The following is a 14,459-nucleotide window of genomic DNA, read 5'->3' as shown; positions in this document are numbered from 1 at the left end:
TCCAAGCTAACAAATCCACAGGATGCCTTAATAATCCATCACCGGTTCGTTGATCATGATGCCACGTCATAGACTCGGCTGTCTTTGACAACATGAAAAGCCTTTGAAGCCTTGGTATTAGTGGAAAATATCACAAAATCTTAATTGGCTTCTTTCTTGACTGTGCCTCATATTCATCCTCATTCACATCTTTTGTATTTCTATTCATCCAACGAGATTTACCGCAAACATGACAAGACTGTTGGTTTTTTCGATCACCCCAGTACAACATATAACCATTTGGGCAACTATGAATTTTGTTGTACCCAAGTCCTAAATCTTTTATCAGTTTCTTCATATCTTTGAATGAATAAAGGATTTTTGCATATGGAAACATATCTCTCAAAAACTCTAACAGCATTGTCAAAGAGTTTCCGGTCCACCCACCCAAACATTTTGAGTGAAAAAGACGAATGCAGGAGGACATTTTTGAAAATGTTGATCCCTCATAAAGTTCTTCATTCATTTCATTAAGTAACGTGCAGAACTTTGCTACTTCAACATTTGGCTCTTCACCAGGTACACTTCTTCCCGTTTCGGTAAAAGCATTTCCACCAAGATAACAATCATCGGATGCAATAAAGTCAAGTGGAAACGATTGTAAACCATGACTGCACGTATTAAATGTATCCCCGTAACATACCTTTCATGTCATCTTCTCTAACAGACTGATGGTGAGCACTATAAGGATAAGCCAAATTAATCGTTGAAGAGGTTCTACTAGGTGTACACTCTCCATGGAAAATCCATATTTTATACCCCCAAATAAAGCCATCAACAATTAGGTGTTCATAGACAACTTCACAAAAATGCCAATTAATGTTGCCACACTTCTTACACGGGCAAAGAATCATATTCTCTTAGCTTGCATTTTGAAATGCAAAATTTAGAAAAGTTTGTACTCCATTTTGATAGTCGTTGCTTACCCTTGACAAATTCATCCAAGTCTTATCCATTTCATAGTTCTTGAATTCTAAAGTTAACAATAAATTACATAGGTAAGTTGTTTATTTATAAGTACAATTAAGTTATGTAAGTTATGATATGATATATATTTATGTATTATGTAAGTTATGTAAGTTATGTAAGTTATGTGAGTTATGATATGATATATATAAGTTATTAAGTTATGTAAGTTATGACATGATATGATATATACAGGTCAAGTCCACCTGTAACAAAAATTCTTTATTCAAACTCAATCAAGTCAAGTAGAGCTGACTAGGCCAGATAAATCACGCAACTCATGAACAGCTTTAGTTAACGAAAGAAATAAAGAAGATTAAAAATTTTAATTCATGAAGATAACGGTATAATAAAGAAGATAAATTGAGAAAGTTTTATTGTAAAAATAAAAATTATAATTTTAACTGGAGTAGAAAAAAATTTGAAATGAAAAGGAAAGTGTGATGGAAATAATTAGGGGAAAAAAAGAGAGAAAGTTTTAATTTAATCTCAACTACATATTTCATTTGATTTAGTGATCTAAAAAAATTGTAAAATTATTAAGTTATGAATTTTTTTCCATAATTAAAATATGATACAAAAGTGATGTCATAAAATAACATAAATATTATATAAATTTGTGACTGAAAATTTATTTTTTATTGTATCGCATATGGTCAAGTTTTGAAATTATATATCATATATTACAAATAATAATAATAAGTATAACAGGAAATTTTGATTTCTTGAAGAGTTCACATGTAATCTCAGTGTTTTTTTTTACTATTATAAAAAGTAGATCTTATTTTTTTATTATAAAAAGTAGATCTTATTTTTAAATTATAATTTTAGTTCAAAAAGTAGATCCCAAATATAAATATTACCAAATTTTTTTATTTAAATTTCATAATATCATATTATTTTATAAAAATAAATAAATCTCAGTGCTTTCTGGTTTGGCAATGTCAAGATGCACATGTTTCATTAATCTTTTTCTTATGTCTTTTATGCTTTTTACATATGTCTCCATTCTTCTTTAAAAAGCATCAGCTCCAATAAATTTTAAATATGCCTTGGTTTTCCTTTTTCTTGTATCTAAGATAATCGTTCATACAAAGACCTTTATATTTGTAATCAAATATATGTTTGAGATAGAGATTAATATTAGAAAGGAAATGCAAATGCTATTGATTAATTACCAAATTCAATTTTCCTTCCATATTTCATTTCAAAACTATATATTATATTGTTCACAACTAATTTTTAAAAAAGAACATGGTAATAAAAATTAATAAAAAAAAAAGAAAGAGTGCCCCTACCATCCTAACAATCACACATTCCTTATTTGATTTTCAATGTCAAAATAATGCCCTAATCTAACAATATCAAAGAAAGAAAGGAAGTACAACTTTCTTACCTGAGACAATGTGGATTGAAGCTAAGCAAACTGAATGGAAGATAATAGAGAACTAAAGGCAGAAAACTAGATGGCAAATGTAAAGTAAGTAAAATGATCCAATATTTAAAAGAAAAATCAACAATTAAATCTATACAAAATCGGAGCCCCAAAAGATTAATTTTTCTAAAATCATCATGATAAAACTATTATTGATGAGAATTTTGAACTAAAATGTACCTTAATAATTTCAACAAGCTGGTCTACTCCACTCTCACTAGGAAATAGAGGCTGGAGTTAGAAAAATAGTAGTTGTTAAGTAATTTAAAAGGAAAATGCTTATAAATAAGCCAAAAAATATATGCAAGGAAACATGTACCTACCCAAGCAATAGCTTAGCCAAAACAGAGCCAGCAGACCAGATGTCAATGGCTGTGGTGTATTCAGTTGCACCACATACTAATTTAGGTGCTCGATAGTACCTAGAACAAATGTAAGCTAGGTTTGATTCCCCTTTCACCTGACAAAGTTAAAATCAAAATTAGGCTCATGAACAATATGGTAGCGACTGAAGAAGTGACTAGACAAAAAATTGAGATTCTATCATACATACCAAAACTTTGGCACTTCCAAAATCTAGGGTGCCCCAAGGCTCGAGGCTTCAATGGCTGCCTGGAAGCAATTTTAAATATGACTAAAACCTACATACGTAACATTTAACAGAAAGTTGAGAGAAACAGAGAGAAGCACAACAATCTAAGATTACCAATCTTAATGCTAAAGTCCAAGGTTCAAAACAACAACTAAATGAGAGTACCCAGATCTGTTGGACTCCCAAAAGCTAGCCTTGAGTCGGCATCCCTTAATCTTTCTGCTTGCTGCAAAAATAAAACACAAGTGTAACTCACATAAAAAATAATAGAAAAAGAATAACTTTCCAAAATATGAATCGAAATGAAACAAGGAGCTTCAAAAACCTGTGGAACCAAAAGAGAAAGGGAGACAGCAGATGGGTTTGATTTGGAGAAAATTTAGGGTTTAAGGGAATTTTTTATTTGGGGGAAAAATAAGGGGTTTCATATTGTGAAACAAAAACGATGTCGTTTTGGTAAACATAATGACGTCACTAAATCACAAAAGAAAATATGTGTTTTAATTAAAATTTTTGCGGCAGTTTTAAAAATGGGCCGCTTATTCTCGATCTTTCGCAACGTTTTTCAAAAAAGCACCGCTAATTCTCGATCTTTAACGGCATTTTTCAGAAAGCACCACTAATGCCACTGGAGATGCAACCTAAAACGACGCCGTTTAAGCTAAATTAAAATGTTTTGCGGCATTTTTGTCAAAAATAGCACTAATGCCTTTGATAGTAATAAATTTTAATAGTTTAATTATTTCTTAAATTCCTTTTAAACTAAGTTTGTTTTGTTTCAAACAATAATTTGTAAAATTTTATAATTGTGTACGAATTTAATTTTAAAAAATGAAACCAAACCCTAAATCTTGAAACCATAATCCTTAAACCCTAAATATATAAATTACAAGGTACAAAAGTTATTAAAGAAGAATATTATTGCTTACTTAAACCCTAAAATAAATTGATTTTATCTTTTTTATCTAAATCCTTAGCCCTTAAACCCTAATACCCTAACCCTTAAAACCATAAACACTAAGACCCTAAACCTTAAACATTAAACCCCAAACAACAAACTTTAAAACAATAAACCCTAAACCCAAAATAACAAACCCTAAACCATAAACTTAACATACTAAACCATAAAACCCTAAACCATAGACCTTAAAACTTAAATATTAAACCCTAAACCCAAAAATAAATTTAATCAATGTTAAGTATTGCTTCCACAATTTATTATAAACATAAGCTTTTACATTAATTTCTATGTATATACACATCAACATCCATATGAATTTTTTAGGGGTTTAGGGTTTTGGGGTTTATGGATTAGTGTTTAGGGTTTAAGGTTTAAGGTTTAGGGTATAGAGAAAGCCATACGGCTTCGATTTTAACTGCTTGGTAACTTAACTGAAAACTTCTAAATAGTTTAGTTTTCAATTTGTAACTTTTCATAATTAAGTAACTAAAATGAAACTTTCTCATAGCTAAGTGAATGGTGTAGTTTATATTTTTTATAAATTCTGTTTCAAATATTAAAATAAAACCGAATTCAAAAACATAAGAAAATAATATGAAAATTAAATCGGATCAAATTGAAACGAGTGTCGATTACCCTACTCGAAAATGGCTGCTCAACTTTTTACAGTGTTTGGACCAGAAACACCACTATTGCTTAGTTTTTAGTGGCGTTTGGACCAAAAATGCCACTATTGCTCAGTTTTTAGCGGCATTTGAACTAGAAACGCCGCTATTGCTCAGTTTTTAGCAGCGTTTGAACTAGAAACGCCGCTATTGCTCAGTTTTTAGTGGCGTTTGAACCAAAAACGCCGCTATTGCTCAATTTTTAGTGGCGTTTGGAGTAAAAACGCCGCTATTGCTCAGTTTTTTACGGCATTTAGACCAAAAACGCCGCTATTGCTCAGTTTTTAGTGGTGTTTGGACCAAAAACGCAGCTATTGCTCAGTTTTTTACGGCGTTTTCTTGCAAACACAGCTAATGTATAATCTTTGCTGCGTTTTTTGTCCAAACGCCACTAAAAACGCCACTAAAGCCCTATTTTCCTATAATGACTAGACTTACCAACACCAAGAAGAAACAATAAGTATGACAAATCCGATTGAAACCAAAAAAATTAGATAATAGATCCAAAACCAAGGAAACTGCTGAATGCATCAGAAAAATTTATATAAACCTAGTGAGGGATTAAGATATACCTTTGGTTTTGGCGTGACTTCAATTTCATTTCACTACAACAATGGGATCTGATTTATGTGTCCATAAAAAAAATCTCTTTTGCTACTGGCTATTAGTTTATCATCCATTTAAAAAAATAGAATTATTATAATTAATTTTTAATTATGTTTAAATACATTTATCTTTATTTATTTATTTATTTATTTATTTATTTATAAGTCCTTTAATAGTTGTTTATTTTGTTAAATGATGATGTAGCTTGTTATAGTTAATTGATGATACATGTGATTTATGAATTCGCAATAAATTGAATATTAATCCCAAAAATAAATTCTATATATCTTACATGGAAATTAGAATGACCCAATTTTGAATTTTTTTAGCTAAAGTGTTTTTTCTCGGACCCTAATCCATTACACTATTTATAGTCCCTAGTTAGATGTCAACACTTTATTGGTGATAAATTATTGTGTGAAAACTTCTTATAACCAAAGAAACATAATATTTCCATATTTATTCTATTTTTGTTTGCTATCTTAATTGTATTAATTACTAATTACCAAAAAAAAAAAAGTGACCTCTTATAAAGTTGGAAGTGTGTGACTTGTTAGTATCATAAATTAAGATATAATATAAAACTTAAGAAATCATAAATAATGATATGTCATGTTAAATCATCAAGAACAAAACAAGAATAAAACTAGATGCGGAAGTGTACCTGAATCCATGAATTCCTTACAGTTTTTTCAGATATTGGGGATTTGATCTTCCAAATTAGCACATAAGAAATTCAAAGAATATTTTCTCTCTCTTTCCTAAGGACAAGATATTAGAAAATATATCTTGTATGTAATTTGGGGGCCATAACCCTAATAATTATAACTTTGGCAAATTAGCCCTAGTTCCTAATTAGCTTATCATTAATTAGAATTTAATTAGAAATTAATTACTAGAGTATCTACACATATTTGATCCATACTTTATTTAATAATTAAAGCACAATAAAATTTTAACCGAATTAAACCACTTGTAATCTGGGCTAACCTATCATGATAGTAAATAATAACATGTAATTACCCTTATTATGTATGTGATGTCCATATTTTCCAACAATCTCCCACTTGGACCATACATATATATACTAATTACTTTATAATTACATGTCATTATATAACCTTATGAGCTCAAAAAATTTACTATCATATCCAAAAGGAACTCCGAACAATCTCATCCATTAATTATGCTAACGTAGAACCAAGGTGACTTTCGTTACATATATTGTAATTAAATCCATCCCTGATCACGTATATTAACACAAACAAATGACATAGATCAAGTATGGATGTGTAGCATGGAAATTACACATAATATGATATAAACATGTCTATTTCCAAGTTGTCCTTTTTAAACTTGAGTGATGTCAGTATCAAAATAACAAACAGAGTGAATAAACTAAATACTTCATTTCTAATCAGAAAACAAATAAATACATAAATGTCTGAAAACAAACATAAAACAAATAAAATATAAACTCCCACTAAATCATGATATCCTCAAACAATGTAACACCCATGTGAGCAGTGTGCTCATGAAATACTTTGGATGGTAAACCTTTTGTGAGTGGATTCTCTATTATGGAGTTTGTCCCAATGTGCTCTATGAGTATTTGAGCATTTTGCACTCTTTCTTGCACAATTAGGAACTTTATGTCAATATGCTTTGACCTAGATGAACTCCTGTTGTTATTGGAATATAGCACTATTGACTTATTGTCACAAAATAATTTGAATGGTCTTTCTACATTCTCCAAAATGCGCAACCCAATGACAAAGTTCCACAATCATATTCCATGGTTTAATGCCTCATATCATGCTACAAACTCTGTTGTCATAGTGGACGAAGCTACAAGTATATATGACACTTTTCTAGGATATAGCTCCTCTAGCTAATAGGTAAATATAGCCTGATGTAGATTTCCTACTAACTTGGTACCCAGTGAAATTAGAACCAGAATACCCTACGACCTCTAAAAGATTTGATCTCTTAAAAAGTAAGCATGTAATCTTTTGTTCTTTGAAGATATCTCATAACCCTTTTGGTTGCTATCCAATGGTCTATACCAGGTGCATAGGGAATCTTTTGCATTTCCTAAATTTCAAGGTTATTTTTAAGGCATTGAGTAAGACTAAATTTGTCTCCTTTAGCGACAGGGGTGTCATATGGTCTACAACTTTGCATGACAACTTTTTTGAGTACTTTACCGATATAGCTTTTTTGTGATAATCCAAGAATACCCAGAGATCAGTCTCGTTGTATCTGAATTCCCAAAACAAAAGAGGTGCCCCTAAGATCTTTCATCTCAAAATGCTTAGATAAAAACCTCTTGGTTTCGTGCAATAAGCCTATATCATTAGCGGCAAGCAAAATGTCATCGACATATAGAACCGGAAATATGTATTTACTCCCATTGAATTTGTGATACACACAATCATCAAAAATATTCATCTCAAAACTGAACAAAATAATTACTTGATGAAACTCATGGTACCATTGACGGGAAGCTTGTTTGAGTCCATTGATGGATTTTGTCAATTTGCAAACCATATTCTTTGAGTCTTCTGACTCAAAGTTTTCTGGTTGCACCATATAAATTGTTTCTTCAATATCACCATTAAGAAACACAGTATTAACATCCATCTAATGTAACTCAAAATCAAAGTGAGCAACAAGCGCCATGATTATCCTGAAAGAGTCTTTCGATGAAACTGGAGAGAAAGTGTCTATAAAATCAATGCCTTCTTTCTGAGTATATTCTTTAGCTACAAGACGCGCCTTATACCTCTCCACATTACCATTTGCATCCCTCTTGGTTTTAAATATCCATTTACAACCAATTTGTTTTACACCTTCAGGTAATGGGACAAGTTCCTAAACTTTATTGTCTTGTATAGACTTATACTCATCTTTCATGTTATAAATCCACTTTTGAGAATTGGAACTTTTCATGGCCTGATAAAAGTTGATTGGATCATCTTCCATCATTCCATTATCATCCTCATGTTCTTGGAGAAATATAATATAATCATTTAAAATAGCATTTCTCCTTTCTCTTGTGGACCTCCTTAATGGCACTTGTTCTTGAAGTTTATTGAGTTTGTTCTTCTAGAACAATTACGTCATCTTGAATGGGAGTTGTTCAACATTGTCTTGTTGAGGTTCTGGATGCACTTCTTGATCAATGATAGGTATGAGAACTTGAACATCATTAAAATTGATAGTAGGAACTGATTTAGAATCTAATTCCTCCTCAAAAGCAATGTCTCTAACCTTATTTTTCCCTCTAAACTCAATATCCTCAAAAAATGTTATAGTTCCCATCTCAAAAATATTCCTTATTATGGGATCATAAAACTTATAACCCCTAGATCACTTAGAATAACCAATAAAGTAGTTGTTGCTCACTATTTTAGAGTCCAATTTCTTTTCATGTTGCCTATAAAGCTTTGCCTTAGCTGGACATTCCCAAATGTGAAATTGTTTAAGACTAGGCTTTTGACCTATCCAAAACTCATAAGGTGTTTTTGTAACTACTTTACTGGGTACTCATAAGCTGATGTCTTTAATGTTTCTCCCTGGAGGGACTCAAGTAAGATAGAATGAGCAATCATGCTCCTTATCCTATCCTTAAGAGTCATTTTTCGTCTTTCAGCTACACCATTCATACTAGGTGATCCTGGCATAGTGTATTATGGGACAATACCGTATTCCTCTAGGAATTTCGCAAATGGTCTTGGACATTGGTCTCCTAAGCCATCATATCTACCATAGTACTTACCACCACGATCAGATCTGGTGTTTTTAATCATTTTGTTGAATTGATTCTCAACTTCAGCTTTATAAGCCTTGAACACGTCTAGAGATTGAGATTTCTCATGAATGAGATATAGTTGCCCATAACATGAATAATAATCTATGAATGTTATGAAATTTGTTGACCATTCTAGGATGCCGTAGGGAATGACCCACAAATATCTATATGAATTAATTCTAAGACATTTGAAGATCTGTTGGCACCCAATCTCTTGGTTTTAGTCTATTTTCCCTTAATGCAATTGACACAGACATCAAAGCCTGTGAAATCAAGATACTCTAAAATATCATCAGACATAAGGCGTTAAACTCTAACTTTTGAGATATGACCTAAGCACTTATGCCATAATGATGCTGAATTTTTCTTATTTAATTTGTGTTTAATACCACGTGATTCCACATGCAAGGTTTCATTATAGGATGCAACTGTTTCTAGCAAATAAATGTTTTCATAAGTATTTAAAAAACAAGTTCCAACAACATTTGAATTTAAATACAAACTAAATTGATTGTTTCCAAATAAACAATAATATCCAAATTTTTCCAACGAAGAAATAGAAACTAAATTCTGTCTAAATGATGGTACAATAAAAGTGCCTTTTAAATCCAAATAAAAACCAGTTCCTAATAACAACCTAAAATGCCCAATCGCTTCCACTTCTATTGATTTTCCATCACCCACGAAGATGTGTCTTTCACCATCACTTGGCCTTCTCTAACTCAAGCAACCCTATATAGAAACACTTATGCTAGTAGTAGCACCAGAATCTATTCATCAAGTGTTTCTAGGTACTGAAGCTAAATTAACTTCAGAACAAACTAAATTAAGAATTATACCTTTCTTTGCACGCCAGGCATGATATTTGGTACAATCTTTCTTCACGTGTCTAGACTTGTTACAAAAGAAACAACTCTCTGTAGTTTGTTATTGTTTCTTTTGAGCTTGATCCTTAGTAGCTTTATTCTGATATTTTCTTTTCTTGCCCTTGTGTTTAGGGGTATTGGTCAAATGAGCACTTTCAAACTTATCACGGTTCAACCTTTCTTCCTCTTGCACACAATGAGAAATGAGCACATTTAGACTCCATTTCTCCTTTTAACAGTTATAACTAATTTTAAATTGATTAAACTGTGCTGGAAGCGATACCAAAACTATAAGAACAAGCAATTCTTGAAAAAGCTCGATCTTAAGTGTTTTAACTCTTGAAGTAGTATGGAACATCTTCATAATGTACTCCCTTATATTTCCTTGACCCTTACACTTCATAGACATCAAAGAAGTCAAAAGTGATGTCATCTCAACCTTATCGTTTTTAGCAAAATGTTTATCAATTTCATCAAGGAAACCCTTGGCCTGAGTAATCTCTTCAAAGTCTGTGCTTTTAAAGGCTTTTGGAATGCTGTGTTTCATGATCATTAGGCTCATGCGGTTTGAATGATCCTACCTCTCAAAATCCCTCTTAACATCAAGGGTGCTTTCCGCAGTGAAAGGTGCAGGTTGTTCTTCCCTTAGTGCAGGGTCTATGTCCATACAGCCAAGCATTATAAGTGTCTTTTCCATTCCTTAAAATTAGTCCCATTAAGCACAAGTATAGAATTTATATTAGCAGATATTGTGGCAGCAGAAGATGAACTAGTTGAATGTAAAACAAATAAAAACAAACTCAAATCAATATTCATACGTAAAAAATAAATTCAAGATAATGGCTAATCTCATCTCAAGATACCAAACACAACATCAATATCTAGTCTTTGGATAGTAATATTAACAATAAGCGATACTCTTGTTGTAGCAATCAAACATTGACAATAAATTATGTCAAACAATTAATTAATCTCTGGACTAACTTATTGCCCACATAAAATACCATATAATTGTCACATATTTATCACCACAGATGTCGTTGAAATTCTGTCAAATGTTAACTTATCTTTGGGTCAATCAATAAACACATGAACCACAAAAACATATAATCATATTGATATTTCAAATAAACTAATTTACACAAAAGAGGCCACTTTAGCGGCATTTTGTTTCAACTAATCTATTTAAAATATTAGACAACCTTAATTAAAAGTCAAAATTTGAATTTATTTGTTTCAAAATATTTATCTTAATCTTATCTTTCAATCAAATTAAAAGATAATAGTATATACATTTCTCGTAAAACAACATACATCAAGATTAAATGTAACACAAATTTACAATTTGTTTGAAATTCAACTATATATACTAAAAATAAATAACCAATATGTTGAATTCTATTCAAAAATATAATATAATAATATATTGATAAACTCGAAACAACCCAAATTATGTGAATCCAGCAAATGATCCAACTAAGCATGCAATTTTGCTCAAATTTGCAAAATAAATTTGCCAAAAGAAAAGTAATAAGAATCGCCCATATAAATTCACATTCAACTTGCAGAATGTGAAATACAATAGTGAGTAGCCAAACTAATACATACTTGAACTCAATCATCAACTTCATTAAAACTAAAACGTCTTTAGCCAAAATTTATAAAAACAATAACCCTAAAACTTCATAAATTCAAAAGATTTAATAATATCAAATCTATATATATCAAATCTATAAAATCTCAAGTATGAATTAATTTAAAAAATAAAAAAATTAATTCATTTTCAATCATTCGACATGATGAGGCTCGGATGCCACTTGTTAGTATCATAAATTAAGATATAATATAAAACTTAAGAAATCATAAATTAGGACCTGGCATGTCAAATCATCAAGAACAAAACATAAATAAAATTATATGCGAAAGTGTACCTGAATTTATGAATTCCTTAAAGTTTTTCTGGATTTTGGGGATTTGATCTTCAAAATTAGCACACAAGAAATTTAGAGAATATTTTCTCTCTCACCATAACCCTAATATTTATAACTTTGTCCTATTAGTCCTAATTCCCAATTAGTAATGATTAATTAGAATTTGATTAGAACTTAATTACCAGAGTATCTACATATATTTGATCTATATTTTATTTAATAATTAAAGTCAATAAAAATTTAACCAAATTAGTTCACTTTTAATTTGGGCTAACCCTATCATGATAGTAAATAATAACATGTAATTATTCTTATTATATATGTGATATTCATATTTTTCAACATGACTTTGTTAGATGTTTATTCGATTCAACCAATTTCATTAAACCTTACCCAAAAGAGAAGGAAAAGAGAAAATCATCAAACCTTCCATTTTTGCGAACAATGGGAGCAAACATGACAAACTAAGGAGGACTTGACTTCTCATTTCGGAGATGGTAGCTAAGAAGGTAAACATACTGCAGATAAAAAAGACAAATAAAACCTTAAAAAACCCAACATATGATATTCAGAATGACTTGAGGGGTTTAAACTGGTTGCAGGGTTTGGACTTTAGAATAAGTATTTTGGAATAATTATAGAGAGGTTCCTAAACTTTAATTAAAAGTAAAAAATATTACCACGTGTCGTCATTCAGTTGAGTAATATGTTACCTTAATATTTTGTTAGTGTAAAACGAAAGATTTAACGAAAGTGATTAGTTTGAACAATTATTTTATTAAAGTGATTGAACTGAGGAAAAAAATAAAGTGATCTAAATAGGACAAGCCCTATTTTAGAGTGACATTGGGTGTACTTTACCCTTATCTAAAATACACAAAATCATTTCATTTATTATAAAATTAAGGACAACTCAAATATGTAAAATATTTATAAAAATGACATTGTAAAGTAAAACTAAATTAATTTAAATGATATTATGATATATGAAATATAAATTTTAAATATTTTTAAGTAATTAATATAATTTATTTTTTAAAATTTAATTTGGATATATAAATAATATTTTAAATATTAAATTATGTATAAATATAACTCATATAAATTTAAAGACATTTCATAAGTGATGAGATAGTTTATTCAAATGTAAAATACCTTTCTTTTCTTATGTCTTTACAATTATTATTACCATGACGCGGTGTTGTCATGTTTGAATTATTTTTATATTAACAAATATTTAAATTAATTTATCATGAAAATATAATAAAACAATAATTTATTATTAATATTATGATATATATAAAATATAAATTTGAAGTATTTTTATGTAATTAATATATTTTTTTTGTAAGATTTAATTTGAATACAAATTATATATACACTTTATTATTATAAATGAAGGAAAGTTAAAAAAAATGATTTGACTTGAAACGTGATTTTGGAAACAATACTTAACAAACCTTGATAGCTACATTTTAGATTAAGAAAATGAAAACAAAAATTGTATTAGATATTCTTCTACTTTGTGTTTTTTCAATGTAAAGCCAAAACCGCTCAATCGGATTTGGTTAAAGTGAAAGCAAAACTAATTAGGTTAAAAGTTTGCCACAAGTATTAGTATTTTTTTGTAAATTTAAAATTTAGTTTTTATATGTATATATTTTTAAAGTTTTACTGTATAATTGAAAAGTGTATACATTAAATTTTTAAAAATAAAAGTATATAAACTAATTTCTAAATTTATAAAGAATATAAAAACTTATAACATATTTTAACCAAATAAATATAAACAAACAAAAAATAAACAGAGAAAAATCTTTAATTACTACAAAATTATTTTTATTGCATATTTTATTCTTCTACTGTCTCTTTCTTCTTATTTTTTAGTTCCATTGGATTTTCTTACTTTTTTTTTTCCTTTCCTACCACCATTGATGCTTATGCCTTCACCCACCCCTCTTTTTAGTTCTTAGTGTTATAGACTTACAGTTATTTTCTAGTATTATGTACTCTAATATTTTTCGTGTCTATCTTTTAGTGTGAAAACAAGCTGTGATAAGATTCAAGAATAATAAAACAAGACAAGAGAAGAAGTTAAATTGCTAGCAACGTACACATGATACACATGATTTACTACATTTTCAAACAAATTCATATTTAATACATTCTTGGTGTATAAATTTATATGCGTACAATAACTTAAATAATGCAATGTGTTAGAAATAGGGGTGAATATTCGGTTGAGTTGAGTCGAATCGAATAAAAAAAATTTGAGTTTGTCAAGTTGACAAATTCTATTTTAGCAACTGAATTCAATTTGATTTTTTTTAACCGAATCGAATCAAGTCAAAAAATTTCGAGTCAAGTAGAGTCGAGTTAACAAATCTTACTATTTATACTCAATGTTGCGTTTACATGGATTGATTATTTAACTGGTAGATGAAATACAAGATTATTTAACTACATAAATAGTATAATGGTTTTCTCTTTTAACTTAATACGTAAACATTTATCAAAACGACGTAGCTTTGTCTTTTTAACTTAATGGTTTTGATTTTTAACTTTAGAAAAGGTAAACATTTAT

This window comes from Gossypium hirsutum, chromosome A09 (assembly GCF_007990345.1).
Source record: "Gossypium hirsutum isolate 1008001.06 chromosome A09, Gossypium_hirsutum_v2.1, whole genome shotgun sequence".
In the NCBI taxonomy this organism is placed as follows: domain Eukaryota; kingdom Viridiplantae; phylum Streptophyta; class Magnoliopsida; order Malvales; family Malvaceae; genus Gossypium; species Gossypium hirsutum.
Note: the sequence above shows the minus strand (reverse complement) of the source record.